The sequence below is a fragment of the Giraffa tippelskirchi genome, chromosome 4 (assembly GCF_054371585.1).
Source record: "Giraffa tippelskirchi isolate mGirTip1 chromosome 4, T2T-mGirTip1v1.2.pri, whole genome shotgun sequence".
Taxonomy (NCBI): Eukaryota; Metazoa; Chordata; class Mammalia; order Artiodactyla; family Giraffidae; genus Giraffa; species Giraffa tippelskirchi.
The window spans coordinates 59576418-59593786 of record NC_137278.1 but is presented as its reverse complement, the minus strand read 5'-3'; the positions used below and the strand labels follow the sequence as shown (position 1 = coordinate 59593786).

Genomic DNA, 17369 nt, shown 5'->3' with positions numbered 1-17369 from the left:
TGAGGTTTCCCTGCCAGGCCAACAAGGGCTGACATGATGTGGTCCCTGCCATCACCTCCAACCACAATCCATGCCTTATGCCACTTGCCAATTTTGTTCTATCAATAATTGTCAATCCTAAAGGTAATCAACACCGAATATTCATTGGAAGGACTGTTGCTGAAGCTCCACTACTTCGGCCACCTGATGCAAAGAGCCAACTCTTTGGAAAAGACCCTGATGTTTGGAAAGATTGAAGGCAAAAGGAGAATAGGACAGCAGAGGTTGAGATGGTTAGGTAGCATCATCAACTCAATGGACATGACTTTGAGCAAACTTAGGGAGATAATAAAGGGCAGGGAAGCCTGATGTGCTGCAGTCCATAGGGTGCAAAGAGATGGACATGACTGAGTAACTGAACAACAATAGTTGCACCAATCTTCTGTTAGCAACTAGAAATGCCAAGATATTTCCAATCACTGGGTTTCTGCTCTTAAATTTTTATCTGCCCAGAGTATGCTTCTGCCTATTCTTATCTTAAGTATGAAATCTTCCCTGATCACTCTAATCCAAATTAAGTCATCTTTCATAGCCCTTTACATGCACTCCGTTGACTTCTTGCACAGCACTGATTAGAGGCTGCAATTTCTTATTTACTGATTACTGGAGGTCTGTTTCCCTGCACTAGAATATAAGCCCCATGAAGGCAGAGGATCTGATTTTTCTTATGCTCAATCCCTAGACCTTATGTTTCTGCCATGAAGTCTACTAGCCATGACATCTTCTTGATTTAGAAAAATAACTATTGTGATTCAAACAATAAGTGCACAAATGACTATCTTGACTTCATGCAGCATTGACCTAAAATGGTATTTAGGGACTTCTGAAAGCCACAGACACTAGGCTTTCGGTTTGAGATTTTTGAATTCAATTTGTTAATTCTGCAGGACGGCCACTAGAGGGAGACATAGTCAAATACTATACTCAAGTTCTAAGTTTTTTTTCCCCCCTTCGAATTTTGGAAGTCCTGTAGCCCAAGACTCTTCTCAGCTTCTCTGAAAGATGTCCAGCCACCCAGTTTCTTTTAAAACAAACCGAAAAAGTTATGATGAGCAATTTTCTATCCTGTAGGACCGACTCCACTAGGTACCAACTCACTTAGAAAATCCTCTTTCTTGTTGATCTGTTCATAACTACCCCTTCTTGCCCTCTTCCAGATTATTAAGAAACTGACACTATCTTGGGCCCTATCCTCAGCCTCATTGTCTAGGATAATCTTTGGAACCTGTAGCTGGCCAATCCCAGCCTGCCTCACACATTTCTCATCCTTGGTCATGGCTCAAGATGGAAAGTTCTTGGGTTTTCTCTCCTGTGACCCCTGGCCAACTGCTTCTTCCCCAATCTTTACACTATACCCTGTTCCACAGTAAATGAACTCCCAAACACTGCCAACTCTCTGCTATCGCAGAAAGCACCTCCATCCTCTTGCCTTGAAAGCTGGCTCCCATGAAGTGCTGGTGGGCTTCCCCGGAGGCTCAGTGGTAAAGAATCCACCTGCCAAGCAGGAGACTCAGGTTCAGTCTCTGGGTCAGGAAGATCCCCCGGAGGAGGAAATGGCAACCCACTTTCGTATTCTTGCCTGGAGAATCCCATGAATAGAGGAACCTGGTAGGCTACAGTCCATAGGGTCGCAAAGAGTCAGACACAACTCAGCAACTAAAAAACAGCCACCTGCATCTGCCTCCAGTGAAGATGCTGGTTTTCTGAATTCCCAGGACCACAGGCAGGGTTGGCATTCACTCTACACTGTCACCTGTTCATCATCATTTGTCCAGCCAGTGTAGAAGACTGTGGGGGGGTCTCATTTCACCCAGCACCACCCAATTTAAGTGACTTTAGCAACTATGTATAATAAGTCCATCACCCTAGCTCCTTCATTCCACCCACACCTGGGACCTTCCATTGGACCTGGAATTTACCCTAGTAATTGTCTCTCCAGCTCACACAGTAATCCCTCTACCATATGCATTCTTCATTCTCATTAAGATGTCCACTGCATTTTCTCCCAATTGACCAAGTGACTCAGTCTTGTCACTTCTTTTCCTGTCCAGCTTACACTCCCACTATTATTTTCCACCTAACTACCCTTTTCTACTTATATTTCTTCCCTAACCTTTCTCCCAGCCAAAATCATAACTGAATAAATCCAGCTATTCTCCTTTTTTGTTCCTACACCAATCACTGCTAGTGAGGATATCAGTAGCAAATATACTGTATGTATGTATAAGATAGTACTATTATTAGTTTGGCCACCTGATGCAAAGAGCTGACTCATTGGAAAAGACCCCGATGCTGGGAAAGATTGGGGGCAAGAGGAGAAGGGGACGAGAAAGGATGAGACGGTTGGATGGCATCACTGACTCAATGGACATGGGTTTGGGTGGACTCCAGGAGTTGGTTATGGACAGGGAGGCCTGGCGTGCTGCGGTTCATGGGGTTGCAAAGAGTCGGACATGACTGAGTGACTGAACTGACCTGAACTGAACTACAAATGTGAACAATAAAGCCCAGAGGAAATAAGTTGCCAGAGATCACACAACTAGTAAGCCAGATAGTCTGCCTTAGTCAGATGTTTTTAAAGTATATAAAGTAAAAATGGATAGAACTACAAGGAGAAATTAACAAATTAATCATCCAAGGTGGAAATTTCAATTTATCTCTCCAAATTATTGATAGGTTAGACATCCCAAAACTTAGTAAAGATAAACATGTTGAGAACACTTAGCAAGTTTGATTTAGTGGACATATGTGAAACCCTGACCCCAATAACTAGACAGTATATATGGTACATTTACAAAAATTGCCAGTGAACTAGGTCAGTGATTCTCCACATTTTTGGTCTCAGGAACCCTTTATACTATTAAAAATAACTGAAGACTCCAAAATCTTTTGTTTGTGGAGGTTGTATTTACTGATATTTACTATAATAGAAACTAAAACTGAAAGATGATTTTGTGATTATTAAAAATAAATACAAATATGTATTTTACAACAATAACCATTGTATGTTAACATAAGTAACATTTTTATGAAAGATAGCTTTTTTTAATTAGTGAGAAAAATGACATTGTTTCACATTTTGTCAAGTTTCGTTAATGCTTGGCTTAATAGAAAACAGCTGGAGCTCTGTGACAACCTAGAAGGGTGGGATGGGGTGAGAGGTGGGAGGGAGGTTCAAGAAGGAGGGGACATATGCATACCTATGGCCAATTCATGTTGATATATGGCAGAAACCAACACAATATTATAAAGCAATTATCCTCCAATTAAAAATAATTTTTTTAAAAAAGAAAACAGCTGGATTCTCCAGCAGCTTCTGCTTTCCATCTGTTGTGATAGGTTGTTTTGTGATGGTGGTTTAGTCACTGAGTCATGTCTAACTCTTGTGACCTCATGGGCTGTAGCCCGCCAGGCTCCTCTGCCCATGGGATTTCCCAGGCAAGAATACTGGAGTGAGTTGCCATTTCCTTCTCCAGGGCATCTTCCTGACCCAGGGATTGAACCCAGGTCTCCTACATTACCGATTGAGCTAGGTTGTTTTGGTGGAAGTCTATGAAGAAAGTCCAGCCTCACCCATGAGAATGAGAAAAGCAGCCAGCCCCCAAGGCCCAGCAGGACTTGGTGTCGCCAGGAGCAGGCCTGGCACTCACAGCTGGCCTTGGTGGTCAAGGTCACAGAAAGTCCCCATCAGACAGAGCCACTCTGTGACCATAATGGACCAAGACACAAACAAGACCATGAACTTGTCTAAGCTACACAAGTGCCCAAACATCTCCCTGCTCTGGCTGAGAAACCTCTGCTTCTTTACAGCTACAGCATTGCTCTCGTCAGCCCTTCTGTGTTAGTTTTCGGTGGCTGTGGAAGAAATTGCCTTGCACTGGTGACTGGAAACAACAGAAATGTATTCTCTCCCAGTTCTGCATTGAAAAGGGAGAAGGCCAGGTGTTGGCAGGGCGCACTCCATCTGAAGGCTCAAGGGGAAGATCCTTCCTCATCTCTTCCAGTTTCTGGAGGCTCCAGGAGTTCCCTGGCCTGTGGTCACATCACTCCAGTGTCTGCTTCTGTCCTCCTATGGCCTTCTTCTTTGTGTCCTCCTCAAATGTCCCTCTGCCTTTCTCTGTAAGGGAACTTGTCATGGAGTTAGGACCTACCCAGACAACCAGGAAGATCTCATCTGGAGATCTTAATTGTAACTGTCTGCAAGGAGTTTGTTTTTTTTTTTTCAAATAAGCTAACACAGATTCTGGGGTAAGGATGTGGACATATTTTTTGAGGGGTCAACCCACTATACCTTCTATGCATAAGATTCATTAAGAAGCCAAATCATAAAATTACCCCCACATCTTGATAGTATCCAATCCAGAATAAAGCTGTTTTCTTAAACCCTCCTCGCAAATCACCAAACTAAACCCAGATCCTATGTCTTTTCTCAAATCATCTTACCAAGGCTGTAGACAACTCCTGCTGGTGTATATTCTCCTTCCCTGCAATGAGTAATAAACCCACCTGGTTCAATTACTGCTCTGTTCCTGGTGGTGTTTACCCAGAAGGCACGGACACACAGATATGTAGCTAGAAAAGGGAGGGGTATTTTAACAGCCTTTTCAGATCATTGTGAATGTTCTTCTCTGATACTACACTCGAATTCAGCAAGTGATCATTTCTTAAAGGTTACTTGACAGTGGACTCTGAAACCACATCAGTGAACTTTACACACCCTGCGACATGAAAATCCAGCAGACTACTGTGCACCTGAGTCCACCTTTTACTCCCGCATAACTTTGGACTTCATATATTGATCATTTGGAAAATAATTGTTCATGAAGTATATATATCGGTCCAAAGTTGACACATATCACTATATAACATGTATTTTTAAAAATTATATTTGTTGATATCACCACCAATCTCATAAGAAAAGTCCTTATGTATTAAGAAGCTGTCAAAATTCCCTAAATTTGAGTTTTCCCTCAAAGCTCAAATGTTATCACTGACCATAATCATTTCATAGTTTTTCCTCAAAATGGCAGGTTTACTACAACCATTTTCAAGAAAATACTTGCCAGATACTCACGTCTGAATAACCAAGGTTTGCTTGTCAGTTGTTCTGTCCAGTTTGAAAAAAAAAAAAAGTATTTCATTAAAAAAAAAAAAAAGCTGATTCTGCTTTCAACTTATCCACACAAGTGCTTTTCATGGGAAAATCATCACACTTTGAAATGCAGCAAAAATGCTGTATGTGTACTTTCCATTTTGTTAAACAGAGTAATAAATAGATGTGCTCTCAAGGTAAATAAGAATTATTAAAAGTGTAACTTTTTTACTGCTTCATCAAAGACATTCTTAAGTGAAACTGAATTTTTTTTTTCCTGCAACTTTATGGTGGTGAAGAATACAATGATACACAGTTTCGGGCCACCACTAGGATTCATGCCAGGGCACCAGCAGTTTTGCCCATCACATGCAAATAGCAACACAGTAAGAAAAGCAAATAATGTCCCAGTATTGTTATGAAAATAGTTTTGACTTCATAGTTCTTCTAAAAGGGTCTTGGGAATCCCCAGGGATCTGCAGACCACACTTGAGAATTGCTGAACCAGGGTGTAAAGCAAGTCTCAACAAATTGAAATGAATAGGTACCAATTATACAAAACAAAATCTCTGCCCACAATGCAATTTAATAAGACTCAATTACACATACACACAGAAAATGTCCCCTTACATTTGGAAATTTTGGAACATTCTTTAAACAATCTGTTGGTCAAAGGAGAAGTCATAACAGAAATTTAAAAAAATATATGCTTAGAACTGAATGGTGACAAAAATTTAACATGAGAAAACTTGTGAGATATAGCAAAAGTGATATTTAAGTAAAATTTGAGTCTTAAATGCTTATATTAGAAAAGAAGAGAAGTAATCACCTAAATATTTGTTAAGTTTAAAGTATTAACAGCAACAGAATGGGCCCCAAAACAAAGAAAGATGATGATGATAAGAGAAAAAATTAAAGACATAAAAGGAAGAAAGAAATGATAGGGGGATCAACAAACCCAAAATTTGATTCTTTGAAAAGATACAAACTTCCAGAAAGGGCACTCTCACGCACTATTTGTAAGTTGATGCAGCAACTGTGGGAAACAGTGTGGAGATTTCTCAAAAAATTAAAAATAGAACTATCATCTGATTCAGCAATTTCACTTTTGGGTATTTACTAAAGAAAACAAAAATTACTAGCTAGAAAAGATACATACACTTCAATGTTCATTGCAGCATTATTCACAATAGCCAAGATATGGAAACAACCTAAATGTCCACTGACGGATGAAGAAAATGTGGTATATACACACAATGGAATATAATTCAGCATTTAAAAAAAGGAAGGAAATCCTGACCTATGTGACAACATGAATGAACCTGGAGGACATTGCTTTAAGTGACATGAGCCAGTCACAGAAGGACAAATACTACAAGATCCTACTTCTGTAAAATATCTAAAATAGACTGAGAGACGTGGATAGCAGAATGGTGGTTGCCAGAGTCTAGGGTGGAACAGGGTGGGGTAGAGGTGGCGGAATGAGGAGTTGTTCCACGAGTATAAAGTTTCAGTTATGCAAGATGAATCAATTCTTGACAGTTACTATGCTGTGACCTAGAGTTCACCATTAAAACGGTCACCTGTAGAAAGTCATGGAGGTGTTTTTGGTTCTTAATGACTATTGGTACATTCTATGCAATATATCTAAATTGAATTATGGTACCAAATAAAGTACCCACTCCAGTATTCTTGGGCTTCCCTGGTGGCTCAGATGGTAAAGAATTCACCTGCAATGGGGGAGACCTAGGTTTGATTCTTGGGTTGGAAAGATCCTCTGGAGGAGGGCATGGAAACCCATTCCAGTATTCTTGCCTGGAGAATCCCCATGGACAGAGGAGCCTGGTGGGCTACAGTCCACGGGGTTGCAAAAAGAGCTGGACAAGACTAAGCTGGAGTGACTAAGAGCTGGAGTGACTAAGCATAGCACACAGCACAGGAATAGAGAGGAATTGCCTCAACTTTTTAAGAGAATCTCCAACAAACCATAGCTAACATGATTATTCATGGTAAAGGAACAAATTCCTTCCTCCTAAGATCAGGAACAAGGTAAGGTGTCCCTTTCCACCCCTCTTACTCAGTGTAGTGCTAGATGTTTGCAAATAATGGTTTGTCTTATGCTGATGTATCTTGGAAGCGATTAAACACCCATTGTGGAGATCAAACACTCCATATAAGTTGTCCAATATAGAGGAGCTGCAGGTGGTGGGGTAAGGTATCCAAGGAGAAAGAATCTTCTACAAAGTCCAGCTCTCCCTACCATCTGTTTATTCCAAAGGAATGTGTCTGGAATGCAAAGTGAACAGGTAATACCTGGAAACCCACAGGTCCCAAGAGGCCCAGGCAGGTGTCCAAACAAGTGAAGAGAGGCTACTCTGACTTCCTGCTCCAAGAGGCTATCGCAGCCATGACTACTATGGCCACACAAATATCCAGCCCCTCTAAAAAGTAAACTTCATTATTTTCCAGATTTACTGTTTTCTTAATGATATGATTTGTAATGTATTTCAGAGGTGAAATATTCTAGACACTTCAAATCCTTTTTTAAACCAAATTAGATCCAAATAAGGTTCAAACATGAATACATAATCCCCTTGGTTCTTGCCAGCTAGACAGTCCTGCCCAAAATGCACAGCTGAACAGATGAAGCAGGTCACCTGGCCCTTCCTTAACATCTCTGTGCCTCAGTTTCCTCACCTGTAAAGTCATGATCATAATAATTCTTACCTTGTAGGGACATGAAAGGGATGAAACGCACTAATTCAAGGGAAGCACTCAGAGCAGTTCTTGCACCTTGTAGGCTTCCTGAAGGGAAGTGCCCCCAGCCTTCTGCCCACATTTATTGAGGGATCGGTCTTTTGGAAGAGCGCAGGGGAGATTGCTTTCTGTGAATCTCATTCTGCATCCAGAAGTGATTAGTCAGCACTGTAGTTGCTCATCACCCTGAACGGAAGGCTGATGAAAAGAGATAGCATTAGGAAAGGGAGCCTGAGATCACCCACTGGCTTGCCTGCAGCTGCATCCATTGATGTCTCATTTGGTCTGATTTTCTTTACCCGCCTGGCCCCCTGAGGCATTTGCGTCTGTGATGTCTGATGTTTCGCTAATCTTCTACATTAGAGAATTCCCCCAGCGCTTCAGCCAAACAGCCATGGTTGAATGGCTGAGAGAGAGCAGTCCTCTCAGAAGTAAGGGAATAAGGCAAAGATTTTAGCATCTGCCACCACTTTACAATAAGTCGCTTATGTAAAGTTTCGTGTGTGAAACCTTAAGACTAAGTGGAGGAGGGGTCGAGGGTGGACTTTAGGGATTTTCAAGGGTACTTTGGTCACCCACTGTGCGGATGCCTTCTGTTTGCCCTCCTGATCCTCACTCTGCCTTCCCCACCATGCCCTGTGCCCAGGACCACATCACCAGGCTGCTCTGCCCTCTGGTTTCCGGTTGAACTCAGCCAAAGGTTGGGGCAGGGGGCGGGGGGAGGTGGAGGGGCAGGAGAGTAAGGCTGGGTGTCTTATTTCCCAGCAGGGTCACTTCAGAGGTCCCTGCTCCTGTCAGGTGACCATGTCCAATCAGCTGTGTCTCTGGATTCCTGTAACTACTCCCTCCCATGGCCTCTGCAGGTCTAGGATGGAAACAGAGCCTGCTGTTGCACACACTGGGTACCTACACACAGCCGACACCTTGGTTAAGTAGTCTCTGTGAAGTAATAAGAAACACATAGTGGTTTCTGGCACCTGGTTCCTGACACAGAGCTCCTAAACTCCTTGTAAACAAGAGTGCTAGGAAAATCTCGTGCCCTAATCTTCAGTCCTGATCCAGATGTCCTAAGACCTTTGTAATTTTCTGGATGATAGGAGTGTCTTTTGTTCTAATGAGGCAACTCTGGGTGAGCTCTTGGAAGGAGGCTGGTCACCAAAAAGCCCAAGTTATGATTAGAAGCTTGGAAATTTCAGTTGCCCCCCCTTCCCCCAAGTCTCTGGAAAGTGAAGAAGGGTTGGAAAAGGAGCTAATAATCGAGAATTGATGCTTTGGAACTGTGGTGTTGGAGAAGACTCTTGAGAGTCTCTTGGACTATAAAGAGATCAAACCAGTCAATCCTAAAGGAAATCAACCCTGAATATTCATTGGAAGGACTAATGCTGAAGCTCTAGTACTTTGGCCATCTGATGCGAAGAACTGACTCATTGGAAAAGACGCTGATGCTGGGAAAGATTGAAGGCAGGAGGAGAAGGGGACAACAGAGGATGAGATGGTTGGATGGCATCACCGACTCAAAGGACGTGAGTTTGAGCAAACTCTAGGAGATGGTGAAGGACAGGGAAGCCTGGCATGCTGCAGTCCATAGGGTCTCAAAGAGTCAGACATGACTGAGCGAATAAACAACATAGCCAGAAGATGAAGCCTCCATAAAAGTCCCCAACGTACAGGATTCAGAGAGCTTCTGGGTTGACGAACACATCCGTGTGCAGGGAAGGTGGCAGACCCCAACTCCACAAGGACAAAAACTCTTTCACTCAGTTTCTTTCCAGACCTGTCCTATGAACCTCTTCATATGGCTCTGCATTTATACCCATTAAAATATCCCTTGCAATAAATCAGCAACAGTACATAAACTTTTTCTTGGGTCCTGAGAGCCACTCACAAATTATTGAACCTGAGGAGAGGGTGATGGGACCCTCCAGTCTGTAGCCAAGTCAGACAGAAGCTGTGGGTAACCTGGGGACTTACTACTTGGGGGTGGCCTCTGTATTGAGGCACACTCTTGTGGGATTGAGCCCTTCACTTATGGAGTCTGCACTAACTCCAGTTAGTGCAAGGATTGAATTGATAGCAGGACACCTAGCTGGTGTCAGAGAAACAGTCATTGTGGAAAGAACCTACAACCTGAGGTCAGAAATGTAGGGGAGAGGAAGGGAAAAGATGGTGAGTTTTTCCTAGACATCCTCTTATGAAACTCTTCTCAGGTATCTTCCTTTGACAGAGCCATCTATTTCCTAGCACTACATCTGAATATATCTGAGTATATGGCACAAGTATATCTATCTTCACCTTCTTCATCTTTGAACCTAACCCCTGGGCCAGGGTCAACAAGGAAGGTAGATTCCAACCTCAGTCTGAAAACTCTCAAGAATACAGAAAGTACAACTTTTTATACTTTTCTTCAACCCAGCTTAATTTCTATTTTAGCCCCAATCTTCCAGGGTTGCAGAAACATATCAGTTTCAGGGTCCCCCATGACAATTAAAATACAATTAATAAGTTTAAGAATAGAACTACCCACTAGAGATTTGGGAGCCAAGAGGAGGAATACCTAACACGACATCAAAAGAGAGACAAAGGAGTGCCAGGAACTTCCTGGAGAGTGTGGTGTCTGAGCAGACAAAAGTATGAATGGAGTTAACCAAGCAAACAAAGAAAATTTCATGATAAGCACAGGTTACAGCCCTAGCAAAGGAACGGAGGCAAGAAACAGCAGGATGCCTAGGAGACTACAAGCAAGTCAATGCTTTTGGAGTGGACAGAGAGAGATGACTAGTAAACCAGTAACCAGATCTTTTTTTTTTAAACTGAGATATAATTTATTTACTATGCTGTGTTAATTTCTGCTATACAGCAAAGTGATTCAGTTATATATATAGATATGTATTATATGTTATATATGTATATATATATATATATATATACACACATATACGTATCCTATTAAAATATTCTTTTCCATTATGGTTTATCACCAGATATTGAATATAGTTCTTTATACTATACAGTGCAACCTTGCTCTTTAATCTATCCTATATAAACAGCTTACATCAACTAATCCCAAATTCCCAATCCATCTCTCCCCCAATTCCCTCCCCCTTGACAACGTCTGTTCTCTATGAAGCAGTGACCAGATCTTGAAGGGTTCTGTTACATCAGGTTAAAGAGCTTAGATTTTCTCTCTTAGATCAGTGATCCCCAAGGGGGAAGGGGGTGTGTACGCAGGAAGCTTTACTGAAATATAGGTAGAAAGTACTAGAGCTCACACTTTAAGTTTAGGGGGTATATATGTTTTATAATATATATATTAGTGCCATGGGAAATGTATAATACACAAACAAATACTAGACATATACCGAAGTTTGGGTTCAACCTCGGATTCAACTATAATCTGAACTGACTTTAGTTTTGACTAAGTACTCCTTTGAATGTCATTTCTTTCATGCTGGAGCCTCTGTGTAATCAGCGATCCTGTGGAAGTATGCAGTTCAGTTCAGTCACTCAGTCATGTCCAACTCTTTGCAACCCTATGGACTGCAGCACGCCAGGCTTCCCTGTCCATCACCAACTCCTGCAGCTTGCTCAAATTCATGTCCATCGAGTCGGTGACGCCGTCCAACCATCTCATTCTCTGTCATCCCCTTCTTCTCCTGCCTTCAATTTTTCTTTGGAAAGATTGCTGTGGAAGGGTACACAGCCTATCTAATCAGTATAACAGCAACAACTGAACAAGACATTGGTTTGGTCTCACTGTATTAGAATATTTGTTTTCCAAAGTGACTGAGCTTTCTAGATGTAACTTTGAGTCAATTTTCCTTATGTGTTTATAAGTAGAAATTCTACCTGTTCGATAAAAAATATATAAATGTATATTTATTGCTGCCAGAGTAAAATGCTGCAATTATTAGTGATGACTGTGAAGCTAAAAACTTTACATGTGAAATCAATTTAAAACTTTCAAATATTTAAATAAGAAGAGAAGTAGATTGCCACTTCATATGAAGATTTAGAAAGAGTGAGGTAGCTGGATAACTTTATGAAGAATTTTATATTGTTTTTTATTGAAGTATAATTGATTTACTGGAGAAGGAAATGGTAACCCACTCCAGTATTCTTGCCTAGAGAATCCTGTGGACAGAGGACTCTGGTGGGCTGCTGTCTAAGGGGTCGCACAGAGTAGGACACGACTGAAGCAACTTAGCAGCAGCAGCAGCATAGTTGATTTACAATATTGTGTTAGTTTCAAGTGTACAGCAAGGGAGTCAGTTATACATATATGTTTGTATATATCTATATGTTTTCAATTATTTTCCATTATAGTTTATTACAAGATATTGAATATAGTTCCCTGTGCATACATATAAGGTCATGCACGTTCAGTCACTCAATCGTGTCTGACTCTTTGTGATCCCATGGACTGTAGCCTGCCAGGCTCCCCTGTTCATGGGATTTCCCAGGCAAGAATACTGGAATGGGTTGCCATTTCCTCCTCCAGGTGATCTTCCTGATGCAGGAATCAAACCCACGTCTCCTGTGTCTCCGGATTCTTTACCACTGAGCCACCTAGGAAGCCCCTATACTATACAGTAAATCATTGTTGTTCATCTATTTTATATATGGTAATGTGCATCTGTTAATCCAATACTCTCATTTTACCGTTACCCCCATTCGCTTTCAGTTCAGTTCAGTTCAGTTCAGTCGCTCAGTCGTGTCCGACTCTTTGTGACCCCATGAATCATATCACGCTAGGCCTCCCTGTCCATCACCAATTCCCGGAGTTTGCCCAAACCCATGTCCATCAAGTCAGTGATGCCATCCAACCATCTCATCCTCTGTCGTCCCCTTCTCCTCCTGCCCCCAATCCTTCCCAGCATTAGGGTCTTTTCCAATGAGTCAACTCCTCGCATGAGGTGGCCAAAGTATTGGAGTTTCAGCTTCAACATCAGTCCTTCCAATGAACACCCAGGACTTATCTCCTTTAGGAGGGACTGGTTGGATCTCCTTGCAGTCCAAGGGACTCTCAAGAGTCTTCTCCGACACCACACTTCAAAAGCATCAATTCTTCAGCGCTCAGCTTCCTTCACCGTCCAACTCTCACATCCCTACATGACCACCGGAAAAACCATAGCCTTGACTAGACGGACTTTTGTTGGCAAAGTAATGTCTCTGCCTTTAAATATGCTATCTAGGTTGACCATAACCTTCCTTCCAAGGAGTAAGCGTCTTTTAATTTCATGGCTGCAATCACCATCAGCAGTGATTTTGGAGCCCCAAAAAATAGTCTGACACTGTTTTCACTGTTTCCCCATCTATTTCCCATGAACTGATGGGACCAGATGCCATGATCTTAGTTTTCTGAACGTTGAACTTTAAGCCAACTTTTTCACTCTCCTCTTTCACTTTCATCAAGAGGCTCTTTAGTTCTTCTTCACTTTCTGCCATAAGGGTGGTGTCATCTGCATATTTGAGGTTATTAATATTTCCCCTGGCAATCTTGATTCCAGCTTGTGTTTCTTCCAGCCCAGCGTTTCTCATGATGTACTCTGCATATAAGTTAAATAAGCAGGGTGACAATATACAGCCTTGATGTACTCCTTTTCCTATTTGTTACAGCAGCTATATTTGTGATCACTAAAACCTAGAAACAAGCCAGATGTCTTTCAACAGGTTATCAACAAACTGTGGTACCACAGAATCCTCTTCAGGGGTAAGAAGGAATGAAATGGGACTACCATGGTGGTCCAGTGGCAGAGACTCCATGCTCCTAACGCGGGGGCCTGGGTTTGATCACTGGTCAGGGATCCAGATCCCACATGCCGTAACTAAAGAGTCCCCAGGCCACAATTAGGATCCAATGCAGCCAATAAATAAATAAATTTTTTAAAAAAAGAAGGAAGGAACTATTGACACACAACTTGCATTCATCTCCAGGGATTTTTGTGGAGTGTTACAGTACCATGTCAGAAGTTTATGTTCAAATTGTTGAGGAAAAAAAAAACCATTCTTTGCACTATTCTTGCAAGCTTGAAATAATTTAAAAGAGAAACAGAGTAACTGGCAGGGCTTAAAGTCTAATTGGACATGAGAGAGGCAGGAGTTAAGAACGACTACCAGGTTTTTAGCTTAGGTAATGAGGGTGACCGGTGGAGACCGAGAATATAAGGAACAGTAATGAGAATATATATAAGGTAGAGATTCCCTTTGAATTTTGCATATTAATTTATCAAGGTTATTTTGACAAATTCTTGTATTTTTAGCTAAATTGTAATGGTTGCCTGTGGTCAGATAATTTGTTGCCAGAAATCCTGAGTCTCATTCTTGGCTCTAAATTTACACAGATCACTTAATGTCTTCAATGCTTGCTTTTTCATTTACAAAGTGGGACTAATAATTGTCGTCTGCAAAATACTTTCCTCAGGAGAGAGTCATAATTTGAGTGCAATTAACTGCTTCTAATTTTTCAAACATTAAATTCTACCTGATGTTCACTTAATAGTAGGAACACAATGTCCCAAACTGTTTCCTAAAAGTGATTATTTTTTTAAACCATCAATTCATTTTGTGGTAATTTTATGAAATGGAGATTAAATTGGAACTAACTCATGTAAAAATAATATCCTTTAACATTAGCCATAACAACAGCTTGACATTCTCTCAATAGAAAGATTGTACAACACGACGAAGGTGGGGAAAGAGATTAAAAACAACAAAAAGTCAATTTCTACATAAAACTCCACAGTTCCCATAATTATTGGTATCCAGTCCTACAAATTTCCTTAGAAAGCAGCAGACAGAAAGGTACATAGTCCCAGCATGAAACTAATGAACTCAATACAAAGAATATCAGCAGACGTAATGAGAGACTTTACCTTGGGGTATTAGTGTCAGACTTTGATGCTGAAGACCAGACTTGGAGCCATACCTTAATCTAAATGGGACTGGTGGAGAGAGAAAGTGTTCAGGTAGACACTGGGGCCCAATGAGAAGCTTTTGTTTGCATATTTTCGAGCCTCTCTCCTACCTCTTCAGATGAAGTGTCTTTCAGGCTGTTCTTTAGAAGACCAGGAAAGCTGGGGGAGAAAAAATAGTTCATGTATTCATCATCTCCCTCACAAAGAAACAATGATTTTTATAGTACAATAATTTTTAAAATGTTATTCCTCCTTCTTATTTTAATGTGACTTTTTAGTTTGAATAGACTCATAAAATGATAACAGTCATAAATTTATGAAATATGCCTACAGTAGCAGAAATGAAAGAAGCAAGTGTTTAGAACACACCTGAATAAAATTTCTACAGTGCAGGATTTGAGGGGCCATAGATCATAGAATCATTAACTTCAAAAAAAATTATTACTGAAGTATAAGATGCATACAGAAAAGTACACAAATCCTAAATATACAAATTGATAAATAATAAAAAGTGACCACATCTATGTAATCAACAATCTGGTCAAGAAATAGTAAGCTATGAAAAAAACTAATCAGTCTGAATAGTGGTTAATATTGGGAGCTGTCATCTGGAAGGCAACACACTTGAGTTTGAAAATGTTCTGTATTTTGATCTGGGTGATGGTTATCCTAACTGTTTACATAGGTAAGAATCATCCTATACATTTCCGATCTGTGCATTTTCTCTACTTAAGTTATAATTTAATAGAAAGAAAAAAAATTAAAGATTGGTTCTGCCTGGTTTTGAACTTCATGTAATAGAACCGTACCATGGGTATTCTTTTGTATCTTACTCAGTATTATGTCTGGAGAAGGCGGTGGCACCCCACTCTGGTGTTCTTGCCTGGAAGATCCCATGGACAGAGGAGTCTGGTAGGCTGCAGTCCATGGGGTCGCTAAGAGTCGGACATGATTGAGCAACTTCACTTTCAGTTTTCACTTCCATGCATTGTAGAAGGAAATGGCAACCCACTCCAGTGTTCTTGCCTGGAGGATCCCAGGGACTGAGGAGCCTGGTGGGCTGCAGTCTATGGGGTCGCACAGAGTTGGACACAACTGAAGCGACTTAGCGGCAGCGGCAGCAGTAGTATGTCTGGGAAATTCATTCCCGTGGTTGAATATGTTGCAGTTCATTCATTCTTATGGCCAACAATACTAAATGGTATAAGTATGCCACAGTTTATTCATCCATTTTGTTTTTGCTTTTTTGGTTTTTTTTGTGTGTGTTTGGCCATGCCACATGTGGAATCTTATCTTAGTCCCCCGACCAGGGATTGATTCTGCGCCCTCTGCATCAGGCAGTGCAGAATCTTAACCACTAGACTGCCAGGGAAGTCCCTATCCATTCTACTTTTGACCTGTATCCAATTTGAGCCTAATATGAATACTATTTCTATACATGATGCAGGACAAATATCTAGAAGTGAAACTGTTGGGATCTTAGGGTGTGTGTGTACTCAATTGGATATACTGTCAATTTTTTACCACATGGTCATTCCAATTTACCCATCATCAATGTATGAGAGTTACCACTAGCTCTACATCCTCACCAATAATTGCTATGTGTCAGTCTTTGTAATCTTAGCCATTCTAATAGAAGTGTCCAGTACAATGCATTGTTGTTTTCATTTTTTTAAATATTTGTTTATTATTTATTTGGCTGCACTAGGGTTTTAACTGCAGCATGTGGAACTAGTTCCCCGATCAGAGATCGATCCCAGGCCCCCTGCATTGGGAGCACTGAGTCTTAACCACTGGACCACCAGGGAAGTCCCTGTTGTTTTCATTTTAATTTCACTGATTTTTGAATACTTTTTCATATATTAGTAGTCATTTTGTAAAGTCTGTTCAGATATTTTGCCCATTTTTAAAAATATCTTGTCTGTATTTTGTCTTACTGATTAGAAGATATCCTTTATATATTCTGTATATAAGTCTTAATGGCCAGCCTTTTCACTTTCTTAACGCTGTCTTTTTGTGAACAGATGCTATTAATGTTGGTTTTTCCAATTATCAATCTTTTCTTTCATGGTTAGTTCACTTTTTGTGTCCTGGTGGTTAAGAAATTCTTTCCATCGTGATTATGACGATTGTTTTCTATATTGCTTTTAGAAGCTTCATACAATCGAATTTGCAATTTCCTGGAGGTTAATTTTCTATATATATGATGCAGAGGTCAGGTTTCTTCTTTTTTCCATATGGATATCCAGTTGTACCAGTACTATTTACTGAAAAAATCATCTTTCTTCACTGCTCTGAAGTGTCACTTTTGCTATAGATCAAATGTCTGTGTCTGTGTCTATTGCTGGTCAGAGTATTCAGTCTAATTTTCTACTATCTGTCCTTGAATGATACTAGTGAAAGTGAAAGTGGCTCAGTCGTGTCCGACTCGTTGCGACCCCATAGACTATACAGTCCATGGAATTCTCCAGGCCAGAATACTGGAGCGGGAAGCCTTTCCCTCCTCCAGGGGATAGAACCCAGGGATCGAATCCAAGCCTCCCATATTGCAGGCAGATTCTTTACCA

General features: G+C 40.9%; 1 long non-coding RNA gene across 1 annotated transcript in view; it reads right to left on the bottom strand.

Annotated features, from left to right (window-relative positions):
• Positions 1 to 4246: 4246 nt before the first annotated feature.
• The window catches only part of LOC145546385 (uncharacterized), a 36142-nt gene continuing 23019 nt past the window's right edge, over positions 4247 to 17369 (bottom strand). The window contains exons 2-4 of the long non-coding RNA XR_014082873.1: positions 14913 to 14961; positions 14761 to 14829; positions 4247 to 8086 (exon numbers count right to left, since the gene is read on the bottom strand). This is a non-coding gene — a long non-coding RNA (uncharacterized LOC145546385). The remainder of the gene's footprint in view (positions 8087 to 14760; positions 14830 to 14912; positions 14962 to 17369) is intronic.